This window comes from Vigna unguiculata, chromosome 3, assembly GCF_004118075.2.
Source record: "Vigna unguiculata cultivar IT97K-499-35 chromosome 3, ASM411807v1, whole genome shotgun sequence".
Lineage (NCBI taxonomy): Eukaryota > Viridiplantae > Streptophyta > Magnoliopsida > Fabales > Fabaceae > Vigna > Vigna unguiculata.
Window position 1 is genome coordinate 15,040,666 of NC_040281.1, and position 14,010 is coordinate 15,054,675.

Genomic DNA, 14,010 nt, shown 5'->3' on the forward strand with positions numbered 1-14,010 from the left:
ATTAGTTGTCTCTCTAAAAAAAAGAGACGAAAACATTAAAATAGTTTATTCTTTGTTCTAACTGTCTCAACCTTGATGGACATAAGAATTGAAGAAGATGATCCGACCCACCTCAGAAGGAAAATAAAATGGTAAAGAAGATAAGCTTATAGTGTGAACGTTATGTAGTTGTTGAATAGTCAAAAAGAAGCCTAGCATTTAACTAAATGATGATGTACATTGGCACCCAAACCTAGTATTACTCCATTATTTTTTCAAGACCCATGTCTCCTTTTTCCTTCCTTTCTTACTTGTTAGAAAAATAGGATAAAATTGAAGGCTACAACTTTTTTTATCAGAATAGTTCCGTCATATTTTTATCACAAATATTCTGTCGCAAAATAAATTTTATGTGACAACAGTTCGGTCATATTTTGAATGTATTATATATTCGTGTTGTCTTCATCTTAAAATAAATATGATATTTATAAGATGAGTGATACTTCATTTTTCTCTTACATTTAAATTACAAATTCATAAATTATAATTATTAATATTATTATTATTATTAGAATATTTGATTATGAAAAATAATTGTAAAATAAATAGAGATAAAAAAAATGGGTATGAAAGAATATTTTTGGTTATAAGAGGGGAAGATGTGTGAGCAATCTTCCTCTAATGTTATAAGAAAAATAATTAAATTTGTGTTGAAATGTATATAAATATGAATGGTGCTAATGGCGTAAGTAGAGGGGTGTAAAAGAAGAGCTCGGAAAAGGCCGTTCCAGCACTTGCACGCTATGGGGAACCTTTTCTCTTGCCTTGATATCGGTTCTGTGCGAGGAAATGAAGGCGACAACAACAACTACGGAAAAGGGGACCAAAACATCACTCGTGAATCTTTCAACAACCACGGAAGTGGGTCCCAGAGTTTCAACAATGCCAGGATTAATAATCGTTCAAACAACTAGTATTAGCGAGGTAAGAACCACACACACCTTTAGTGTTTTAACAACAAATTTTTATGTATAAATGAGCCTCCTCATGAATAAGTATCTGTTTTTTAACAAAATCTCGTCATATATATGAATGATGCAGGCGCTGATGTGGTTTTACTGTTTCAAGCAACGTATGAAGGATGATGCTGACTTATCAGTGAAGGGAGTGCAGTGTTGTTATTGTTCCTTCTTTTCTGTCTTAGCGTGTGGTTTCAATATAAACGATCTTTTAACTTTTTTCTTGTGGAAGGGAGTGAAGATAGTGTATGCTTTCCTTCTTTTGTGTTCGTGGTTTCAATTATAAGTGTTGGGTTCTATTTGTACTTAGAATTATGTTCATCAATATGTTGTACTTCAATATAAGTTGTAGACTCCTTTTATGTTCATCAATATCTCCAGCAAAAAGAAAACCCTAAGAATTAAAAACAGGATAACCTATGCAATCAGATTTGTTTATCATTTTCTAAATTAAAAGACAAATATACGTTTATGATTAAAAATACGATAAGTAATGTTAATAATATGGAGAAATGTAAAATTATATTGTGAGATAAATTTTTTTTATTACTCTTTTGTTGAAGAAAGTTTGTAAATTAGAACTTTAAAAATAATTTTAAAATTTAAGAGGAGAAAAAATTTATAGTTGGTTTGTTAATTTGTTTGTTTTAATTGAATGAGATGGAAAAGAATATTTTAAGTTTAATAAATTAATGTAAAAAAATTTAAATAATAAAAATTTTAAAAATTGTATTTAATGTATAGATTATTTTTAAAATAAAGGAATATATAATTGATTAAAAATTTATTGCTGAAGAAAATACAAATTTGGTTGTAAAATTAGATTGTCAAAATAATTGATTTTATTCTTAAAATTGTATGACTTTTACTTAAAAAATTAAATTATTTTTGAAATAATGAATTCTAGTTGACTAATTATAAATAGGATATAAGGTTAAAAATTAATATTTGAAAATTTTCTAAGTTATTATTTTAAGTAGTATATGAAAAAAAAATAGTTTGTATTAATTTGTTCGTTTGTAGTTTATTTTTTTTTCCTATTGTATTTATGATTTACAGAATATGTAGAATTGAAATTTATAAAATATAGTGAACAGAAAATATATTTATTGAAAGAAAGTCATTACAGATACCCTAATCGATATAACTAAAAATAAAAAGAAATTGTCTACAACCAAAATGGATATTTAAATTTTGTACCCCATGGATTTGTATTTAACCAACGATTCATATGTTCCCTTATTTCATAGACATGCGATGAACGTGTATATCTTGTTTGGATGAACAATTCAATATATTGTCAAGTATCGGGACATTTCATAGACGAGTCTACACGTTGAACATTTTCTCAACGCTTGATTATTTGTGCAACATCATCATCTATTTTGATTTCAACTGTGTCATGGATAAGTTTGTTGTTATCTACCCTCACGAGGCAAAGGTAGTCGATATGAGTTACTATGGAATGGTTCTTACAATGTATTCTTAGTACAAAGTTTTTGTTAAATACGACAATTATTTGGAATATAAAATGGCGGTTATGACCACCATATTTTGTGTGTATGGTGGGTACGGGTACTGCCATATATCCTGCCGCCACAATGCATAATATGGTGCTAAATGCTATTATTTTTTGCACAAATAATATAGATCCTTTGCTGCACCCGATCAATCTGACCGGTTGTTGTATCTTGAGAGAGAAGCACATATAATTTTGTTTTACCTTGAGCAGTAAGAGTGTTTTCTTTTTAAGGATAACATTATGCGTGCCTCAATCCATGTTATTCTACTCTTTACCTCATTTATTTTTTTATTTATTATTTATTATTGTTATAAGAATTATTGGGTCTTTGATTAATATTATTTAATTTAGATTTATGTTAGTATTATTATTGTTCTAATAATTACTAATATAATAATTTTATTATTATTAATAATATTATTTATTTAATCGTTTTCTAACATGTATTCAAACTATTCCGCAACAACTGCATCAGTTACTATTTCATTTTGTTTTATTACCATGACATTAGTTTCTTTTATACAAGTTACTTTTTAATTTATTTCTTTAAGTTGTTCGAATTCAATCAATTGATGAAATTTTAAAAAAGTTTAAATTTAACATAATATATATATATATATATATATATATACACACACACACCAGTGCAGTAAGGACTTTTGGTTTCGATTGTTTTTGTTATTCTACCTCGATTTTAGAACTGAGACATATAGGGACGAGGTAAAAAGGAGATATGATTGGTTTCGGGTTGATCAATGTCGTCGGCGGTGACCTTAGCATATAAGGCGAGTTAAAATGTGAAATCTGCACTAGTGATATTTATTTATTTATTAAGTTCCCTACGTAACTTCTTTTCAAGAAAAAACTATCTTCACAACCTCGTTTTTTATTATGAAATAAATTAGGTAGGCAAATAAATACTCATCTCTTAAGTGTTCAAGTTGTTAGTCAATGTGAATTCATATTTATAGTAATGATATTTATATCAATAATTTAGATTAAAAAAATCGTAAATGAATTTAACAGCTACTTTCTCAACAACTTTGATCGGAATTCTCCATGAGACTACTTTTTGTATTTTGAAGCAATAAAAGCAGCATGTGAGCCTCTAGTTTGCATATATTTTGTAAAAAAGGATAGAAAATGGGCCAATAAGTGTTAGGGAAATGAAAGTGGAATGGCTATAATGAAAGAATGTGAAACATTATTTCCAGACAACACAGAGTGGGATTAGACACAATCTCACCTCACTTTAAGTATTCAAGGTTTACAAATGCTTTGCACGGTCAATGACAATACAATTTTAAAAGAGTTTAGAAGTTTTCTAAATAATGTTTTATATTTTATATCAATGATAAAAGGAGTAATAAAATGAAGTGGATGAATGTGAATAGAATCTACACATTCAAGATTTTAGACCTACAAAATGCCCTACTTTAATAGTGCCTTTTATAGATGCATTAAATAAGTTGTAGGCATGTCATCAAAGTCATTTTTCCGCCACTTCTACCATGGCCGAGGATTGCGGACAGAGGAGCATGTATGTTAAAAGATGTTAATTTTGTATGGAGGATATATAAGCTTTTCTATCTTTTGTATGTCACCTCCCATTCCATCAATTATGGCATCATTTTTTATAACATTTCTTTTTTGACCTTTATTGACTACACCAAGTAAGTTCTACGTGTATTTTTTTTCTTTCTTTAGGAGAAACAAATTTTATTAGTATAAGTATGATTAAAATATTGATAGTTAATATTAGAAATTAATTTAAATTTTAATTCATAGGTTAATAACACAAATGCATTTGAAATCGTCTAATAGTTAAGCTTCGATTTTAAGAAAAGCAAAATCTTTCAAAACATGGTGACATTTTTAAAATTATTTGCACAATTATAAGTTTCTGTTATAAAATAACCAAAGTCTATACTAATTTCAAAATTGTCACTTGTGGAATTTTTGAAAATATTTGCACAACTATAGGAACGAAAAACTATTCTTTTGCCTAAGGTTAAATTTTTAGAAAAGTTATTTTCGTGATACAACATTGCACCCGTTATAGAACCTCTTTCATTGCAACTGTGAAAACTCACACTCTCCCTTCTCCATTGCTACTAAATAGGCCATTGTTGGACTCATCTTCGCTTGAAGCCCTTTTCCATTATCATTGTTGGTTGTTGTGAAGCATTTTGTTCTCATTTCCTCTCCTCACGATGCATCTTGTTCTCCTCTCTTGTCCATTTTCATTCTTGGCCACCACCAACCATTGCTTGTTGCTTTTTTTTCCTCTTCTCGTATTTGTTTTGGTTTATTTAATTTTTGTTCACAATTTTAGTCTTACCATTTCAGCCTCAACCTCTTAGCCATTCAGCCTCAACCTCTTGGCCATTCGGCCTCAACATGTTGTCCTCGATTTTTCCATCGACTTTTCAGTCTTGACATTTCGGCTCAACCATTCGGCTTCGACCTCTCAGTCTCTATCAGTCAACTTGGCAATTCAGCTTCACCTATCGACATTAACCATTGGACTCTATTAGTCTACTCAACCATTCAGCCTCAACCTCTCAAACGTTTGGCCTCAACCTCCCAGTTAGTTGACCTCACCTATCATCATCCACCTATAGGCCTCTATTAAACCTCTCGTCCAATCGGCCTCAACCTTTCGACATCGATTCCTCTACCGACTTTTTAGTCTTGACATTTAGGCTCGACTATTCGGCCTTAACCTCTTGGTTGTTGTAACTCAACCTTTAAGCCGTAATTTCTCTATCAACTTTTTAGTCTTGACATTTTAGTTTGGCGTTCAGCCTCAACTTGTCAGCCTTTATCAATCAACAACTATCAATTAGCTCAACCAATCAGCCTCACCTATCGACATCAACCATTCAACCACTATTAGTCGGCTTGGCCAATCAACCTTACCTATCGACATCAACATGTCAACCTCTATCAGTCGAATCGATCAATCAACCTCAATGATTTGACCTCAACCTCCTGGCAGTTTGACCTCAACCTTTAGGCATCTCTATGTCGCCTTTTCAGTTTTGACATTTCGGCCTCAAACATTTGACCTCAACCTCTAGGCCATTCGACTTTAACCTATCGACCTCAACTTGCCGGCCTCTATCAGTTAGCCTTTGTCAATCGGCTCACCCAATTGACCTTATCTATCAGCCTCTATTATAGTTCGATCGGTTACATGACCTCAACCAATGGTCGTAACCTCTCAGCCATTCGACCTCAACCTGTTGGCCTCTATCAGTCGACTTGGCTAATAAGCTCAGCCACTCGTCCTCAACCTCTCGGCTATTTGTCATGAATTTGGCAGCCTTGATTTCTTTGTCGACTTTTCAGTCTTCACATTTCGGCTTGGGTCGTTTGGCCTCAACCTCTCAGCCATTCAGTCTCAACTTGTCAGCCTTGATTTCTCTATATACTTTTCAGCCATACATATTGGCTCGTTCATTCAGCCTTAACGTCTTGACCTTGTTTTCTTTATTGACATTTCAATCTTAACATTTCCATTTGGTTGTTTGTCCTCAAACCCTCAACTTGTGAGCCTTTATTAGTCAACCTTATTTGTTAGCACCAACCTATTGAATTTTATCAATCAGCCTCTATTAGTCGACTCAGTTAGTCGACCTCAACCTTTAATCCTCAATTTCTTTGTCCACTTTTAAGTCTTGACTTTTCGGCTCCGTCATTCAGCCATAACCTATTAGCCTTCATCAATCGATCTCTATCAATCGGCTAGGCTAGTCGACCTCACCTATCGGCATTAACCTATCGACATCAACCTATCAGCCACCATTAGTCAACTCGGCCAATTGGCTTAAACCATTTGGCCTAAACCATTCGAGCTTCAACATCTAGTCCATTCAGATTGAACCTGTCGACCTCAACCTATTAACCTCTATCAATTGGCTATGTAACACTAGTGCAGAATTCCCATTTTACCTCGCCTTATATGCCTCGGTTGGCCAGGAACCGAAGCATATAATGGCGCGGTGGCATTTTTGCAATTAGAGGCAAATTTTAGGCCTCGGTTCTCCAAATACCTGAAGTCAAAGAGGGTATAGGCCCCGGTTCACTCAAAACCGGTGCCAAAGAAGGGTATACGCCTCGATCCAGTAGGACCCGAAGCCAAAAAGTGGCTGGAAGTCAGGGTATAGGCCTCGGTTCAAGGAGACCCGGTGCCAAAAGGAGGTCAATGGCTTCGGTTCCTCTAACAACCGAAGCCATAGGGTTTATTTAGGGTTCAAAATTTTCGAACCCTTCTTCCTCCCCGTGCCAGCGCCTCTGCAATTCCACTCTCTCTCTCTTCGTAGAGCCACCTCAACTTCTTCTTCGAACACATAGACCACTCCCAAGTCCGGATTCGTCGCCCACAAGATCTCGCAGAAAGAAGAAGAAAACTGACCATCGATGACGGTATCCTGAGCCTCGCGCACAACGCGCACGCTGTGTGAGGCGACTTTGGGAGCGGAGGCTGCCATGAATCGCGCGACGGTTGGTCTGAGTCTGAGGCCGATGCACTGTGGGAGCTTGGCGAAGGTGGGGCGAGCGACGATGGAAGAGGAGACGGGGGAAGGGAGGCCAACGAGGACGAGAGAGTCGAAGAGTGTGGCCATGGTGGAAGAGTACAGGGCATGGTTGTACTTCTGCTTTTCCAGCTAAACTCATCTGGGCACCGATCAAAGTGTAAACTTTCTTCGATTTCAACCATGTTTTTGCGCTTTCGGATGCTGGGTGTCTGCAAGTTTGGGTCTTTACGGTACCGTCTGATTGGAACGTTCACCGACGGTGATCTTCGTCGCACTCTCCGAGCCAATGGGAAAGCCATTTTAAAAAAAAAAATATTTATCACCTATGGCCTCGGTCCTAACTGACCCGAGGCATAAAACTGAGTCTATGGCTTCGGGTGATAACCGAGGCCAAAAAGTACACCTTTTGGCCTCGCCCCAATATGCTTCGGTTCCAGACCCGAGGCAAAATGTGAAAAATAATCGGGACAAAAAGCCCTTTCTGCACTGGTGTAAGATGTGAAAGAGGTGTTTAGCCAAGAAAGAAGAGTTGAATGGACTCTTTCTAAAAATTATGTTCAGTCTTATACTTGAAAAAATCTTTAGTCTTGGAAAAATCTTTAGTTCGAATCTAATTGACCAAGTTTTTACTTAAATTACCATTTCACAACACAAACACACAAAAAAAAAAAAAACACTTTGATATTTCAGCACATTCCTTAATGTTGTAAACTTTTTAAAGCTATTTAGCTCTTAAAATTATCAATTTAAATAGCTCTAAATGATTACAAAAGATAGAAATCAATAGTTACATAGTTTCACAAACACATGTTTAAAAACAAAATTAATATATCTAATTGATTAAATGAGTTGTTAATTGTTCAACTGAACTAAATTTTAAAATATAAATACAACGTCCCTTTATTATTATTATCGATAAAAGCACATCATAATTGAGTAAACACAATCATCATTATGTTCTTGAAACATATTTTAATCATAAGAAAACTATCAAATAGTGATCAATTTTATGATAACAAAATATGTTTAGAGGCCAATTTATGAATCAATTTCCTAATCAGAGACTAATTCTTTTGGTAGGAAAAACCTAGGTAATTAACATTAGTGACCAGTTTAGAGAACAATTCATAATAAAAACTATTTTAATTACTAATTTAGATACTAATTATAATTTTTTTGAAACTATTTTAGTTACCAATAATTTTGTTTATAAATCGGTATCTAAATTAGTTACTATAGTAAATAATTATTTTTTGTTACTAAAATTGATCATTAATTAATGATTGGTATTAAAATTTGTCACTAAGGATTTTCTTGTAGTTTATTGATTATAAAATGATTTAATCGATTATAATACTAAATTCTAAAAGTAATTTAAATAGTCTCTAAATAATCAATTATATCAATATAAAACCTCTCAAAAACAATTTAACTGTTACATTTACGTCTGATTGATTCAAAACGTTGAAAAACCTTTTACATTTGATTTAACCTTTATAAAAGCTTTTCTATTTGAAGGATATACATGCAATGAATTATAAAGTTCGTGTGGACAGACATAAAATAACAAAGAACGCTGGACCTAAAATACACTTGCAACGCTACCATGTTCAATTATTATCAAATCAGCTTCATCTTCAGTAGAGTCATTCAAGTTCCTCTTAAAGTTCAACACGTCTAACCTTGGATCATTCATGTAATTTTATTTGTATCGTCAATTTTTTGATGCCTTCTGTTATCGAATGAATTTCTAATCAACGAAAGATATGTCAGAAGATGCATGACGTCGAGTATTTAATAAAGAAATGAATTCATGAAATACCGAGAATAGAGATAATGATGAACTTTGTTGTACAAAATCATTAAGGTAAATTGTTTTACAATTTCATTCACGTATCCCATGTAATATTATTTAAAATTTAAACAATTTATGATACCACTGTAATATCTCTAATTATATTTGGCATTCATATTTTATGTCTCTGATCATGGAAGTCCCACCAACTTAGGGTTTTCTTTTTGCTGGAGATATTGATGAACACAAAAGGAGTCTACAAAGTGATTTTATCCCAAGATACGAACAGTGTGCATACTCAAATATATATAAAATAAGTACAAACAGAACCCAACACTTATAATTGAAACCACGAACACAAAAGAAGGAAAGCATACACTATCTTCACTCCCTTCCACAAGAAAAAAGTTAAAAGATCGTTTATATTGAAACCACACGCTAAGACAGAAAAGAAGGAACAATAACAACACTGCACTCCCTTCACTGATAAGTCAGCATCATCCTTCATACGTTGCTTGAAACAGTAAAACTACATCAGCGCCTGCATGATTCATATATATGACGAGATTTTGTTAAAAAACAGAGTATGTTATACTTATTCATCAGGAGAGGCTCAAAACAAAGTAAAAAGTGATTGTTCATAAAAAAATGTTCTTGAAACACTGAGGGTGTGCTTCTTATTACCTCGCTAATTATAGTTGTTTGAAGCGCTATTATTCCTGGATCTTGTTTGCGATTCAGAAGATGAGGGTATCGTAATCTCTTGCGACCCATGTCCGTAGTTGTTGTTGTCGCCTTTATTATCTCGCACCGAACCGATATCAAGGCATGAGAAAAGGTTCCCCATAACCTGCAAGTGGTGGAAGGGCCCTTCTTACACCTTACGCGATTAGGCGCGCATTGGTATTTATACACCTTTCTTATAACATTTGGAGAAGATTATTCACACCCAATTTTTTATCTGTATTTATTTTACAATTATTTTTCATAATAAAATATTGTCATAGTAATAATAATAAATTTTAATAAAATGTTATAATAAAATAATAATTTACGAAGTTGTAATTTAAATGCTAGAGAAAATGAAGTATCACCCATTTAAACATATTAATTTAATTTTAAGATGAAGAAAACACACTACAAATATTACAATTGTTGCGGTACAAAAATTATTTGCAAGAGAATAATTGTGATGAAAAATATGAAAGAACTATTGTGATAAAAAAAGGTGTAGCCTTCAATTTTATCCTATTTTTCTAACAAGTAGACAAAGGAAGGAAAAAGGAGACATGGTCTTGAAAAAAAAAATGGAGTAATACTAGGTTTGGGTGCCAATGTACATCATTATTTAGTTAAATGATAGGCTTCTTTTTTACTGTTCAACAACGTTTACACTATAAGCTTATCTTCTTTACCATTTTATTTTCCTTCTGAGGTGGGTCGGATCATCTTCTTCAATTCTTATGTCCCTCAAGGTGGAGACAGTTAGAACAAAGAATAAACTATTTTAATCTTTTCGTCTCTTTTTTTTTAGAGAGACAACTAATTATGACATTTGAATTTAAGGGAAAAAGGGTTTATCCCATTATCCTTCTATTTTTGGGGAGGAAGAGGAAAAGAGCATAGGTAATCATTTCAATCATTTTTCCAAAATAAAAATATGTCATAATTTAATATGTAAAAGTCGTATTAATATACTTAAGTTTCACACTATATTATGCGCGTTGTAATTTTTATATCCATATAAGTATGCTATTTCACTAAGCAAATAATGCAGGTTTAACAGTCTCGTTATAAGACTATATACCCACAAATTTATAGTTAGCAGTCTCATTTTGAGACTAGCTAGGATATTTTATTAATATGTTTAATATACTATTACTGCTATACCTTACATCTCACTCTAAAGATAAGCTAAAAAAAAAAATCTAGTTATTATATATTATTCATGTCTTGTCTTCTATTTATAAATATTCTTGAAAGGATTGGTGTAGCTTCTGCGTGGTTATTTATCTTTGTGTCAAACATTTTTCCAAACTTGTTTGAATTTAAGTGGATAATGTTTTTTTACCACTCAACGTGCAACTTTAAATTTGCATCTTCTTTTGTTGTTACCATACTTCATATAATTGTATAAATCATCCTTTGAGTGAACTCTGACTTTGACTTGTATAAGTTATTGTAATTTCTCAAATTTGTAAAACATTCTTTAAAGAAGAAAAGAAGGGAGAATTTTTTTTATATCTTAAAATCATAATTACAATGACTAAGCTTCTTTTTTTATGACAAAATGGACGGTGCATGTGATGTTTCATTGTACCATTACTAGTCTATGATTCGTTGTGTTGTGAAAAAATATTTGCAATAAGACGGATCATTCGGTTGTTCGCACTTTAAATTTAGGATTTTGATATAAGTTTTATTCATTTTATGACACCCCAAATGTCATTATTTATATATATTATTCAAGTGAAAACCAATTTCGCCATATGAATTTGTATTTCTTTTTATTTAATTGTTTTGATAATTTAACATCTCCTACATTGGAGCATAGTAATATCAATCATGCCCAGCTTGGAAATGAATGTAGTGAAAAGGGGTGGAGTGAATACTTTTGTAAAAAATAAGCTAGTTGCTCTCTTACACCACATCTATATATGGTTCTCTACCTGTAGAATTAGCACTATTGATCTTTACAATCTCACTCCTCCATAGTGCATGGCGCCTGGGTTTTTTTTCAAATGGATTTATATGTAGACACCAAATATGTAACAACGTTGGTAGAGAAAGCTAATGATTTTGTCAATAGCAAATTCACTGTCATTTGGAGCAATAAAAACGGGTATGATGTCAAATCCTTCAATCTATAGAAAGTATAGAAGAGTTTAAACCATAGTTTTAACGTTAAAATTATGTAATATTTGTGGATGGTGAATATTGGGGACAAAAAAAATGTAAGCATAGGGAATATCTAGTTATAAGAATACATTACACATGCATGAGTGCAAATTCTTTTTAACTATTCTTTTGATATATATATATTTATTATTGTTGATAAAAAAAAAATCCCCATTTTTTATTTTTCAAGATTTATGGAGTTTAGGTTTAATGATCAATTGTGATAAAAAAAATATGACTGAACTATTGTGATAAAACAAAGGTTTTAGCCTTCAGTTTTCTTTAAAACAGGTAGACAAAGCGAGGAAAATGCCAAGAGAGGACCATTTAGGAATCACAAAAGTAGCCATGTAGTCGGATATCCACGGATAAAATCTGCGATGGTTAGTTAGTACATGCGGGTACTTATAATTCGTAGGTAACAGGTATTTTAATATCTGCTTATAAACAGGTCGGGTGTGGATATCATACAAGCCGCGGGTATTCTTTACCCGCAAAAAATTAAAATTAAAATTTAATTTATATTTTATTAAGTTAAATTTAATTAAAATTAAAATTAAAATTATATTTTTATTAAGTTAAATTTATTTTTATAATTTTATTTAAAAAATTTATAATATATATATATATATATATATATATATATATTTAAATATTCGCAGGTATGCGGGTATTCACGGGTACCCGCAAGTTTTAAAAAAATCCGCGAATATTTTTTAAGCGGGTATCCAACGAGTAAACGAACGGATAGCGGAAGATTTTTTTTTTTTTTTGCAGGTTGGGTTGCAGGTAGACACTATCCATACCCGACTCGACTTATTGTCATCCCTAGGAGCATTGTGTATTATCTGGAAGAAAAGTTAGAGTGATACTAGGTTTTGGTCCCACCTTAGCTCATTATAAATTTATCTTTAGCTTTTCTTGTCTTTGTAGTATGTGCAATTGGTAGATTGAATCGTGTACTGGAAGGTTTAGAATTGTAATCAGGTGCAAGGGAATTCTGGAATTCCCAGAAAATTTTTATGATGTTTTTCTCTACTGTGAACTTGTAATAAAGATGTAGCAATGTAATTGAACAACAACGATATAAGTTTTAAATTTTCCACGTTTAGGAACTTGATTTATTATTTTTAATTTCAAGAAATTATATTATATTTCCATTATCAAGTAATATATGCCTAAGGTGTTACAATATTCATTGAGTAGTATAAGGGAACTCCATTTGGTGAGCTTAGTCCACATGTATATGTCGTTGCAGGCTATAAGATTTGCAACAATGGAGCAGGTAAATATTGATCCATATAATGTTTATACTCAACCTTGTAACAACATATCATTACTCAGACGCAACTTGAAGGGTCGCTATGTAAGCTATTGTTGTCACTTATTCTATTTACCTTTCACCGAAATATAGTTGTCACTTCATAATTATCATGTAAAACTATTCATAGTGAAATAAAAGAAACCATAAATACATACTTTAACAATTTGTGGGATGTCAGATTCTGCGGTTCTAGAGATTGTTTTGGGAAAAGGCCATGGTTTCCCTTCCAAATGGTATAAATAAAACCTTGTCCAAACACATCACATACTAGTTTTGAACATGTGTTGTCATGGAGGTACTTTCACATGTAATTCCCTTTATAATATTTGTGGTTCACGATCTTTGAAGATGTTGAAAAGTAATTGTCTGATTTTTTAACATGTACTTGAGCAAAATGAATTTTAAAGGTTAACCACATAATCTTTTGTTTGTTTCCTTGAATGCCATCATGCTTTTAAAAGTCGTGGTTGGAATCTTTGAAGTCCAAATTTATATTCTAACATTGTTTTCTTAACCGTCATAAACACAATGTCACACCAACCATTATAATCATCATAGTATATGTCCCAGCCTAAACCGCGACAGGATGGCGAAATAAAAATAAATTAGTTTGAAAATAGAGATTTGAAGTCGTCACCGTAGTTTATTATGGAAAACTATAAAGATAAAATAAAGTCTGCGAAAACCAAATTTAGGGTCCAAGAGTCGATTACGCGTAGGGAAGGTATTAGCACTCTACAGCGCTCATCCAAAGGCGGTACCTTTAATTAAATTCGCAAAGATGATGTGTTTATTTTAAAATATTTATTTTTTCCAAAAATAAGAAAATACTGAAGAAAAAAAAATTTGAGTAAAAAAGGACCCGACAAAGATTAACCTTCGTCCTACGTATTCTCATTACAAATGAGAAATAAGGGATACATAATTCT

General features: G+C 32.4%; 2 long non-coding RNA genes across 2 annotated transcripts; one reads left to right on the plus strand and one right to left on the minus strand.

Moving 5' to 3' along the window:
• Nucleotides 1-737: 737 nt before the first annotated feature.
• LOC114179734 lies at nucleotides 738-1,366 on the plus strand. Its single transcript, XR_003603523.1, has 2 exons — nucleotides 738-963; nucleotides 1,081-1,366. It is a non-coding gene; the product is annotated as an uncharacterized LOC114179734 (long non-coding RNA).
• Nucleotides 1,367-9,114: 7,748 nt separating this feature from the next.
• LOC114179452 lies at nucleotides 9,115-9,756 on the minus strand. The gene is made up of 2 exons (XR_003603470.1): nucleotides 9,544-9,756; nucleotides 9,115-9,400 (listed from the first exon to the last, which is right to left on the minus strand). It is a non-coding gene; the product is annotated as an uncharacterized LOC114179452 (long non-coding RNA).
• Nucleotides 9,757-14,010: the final 4,254 nt, after the last annotated feature.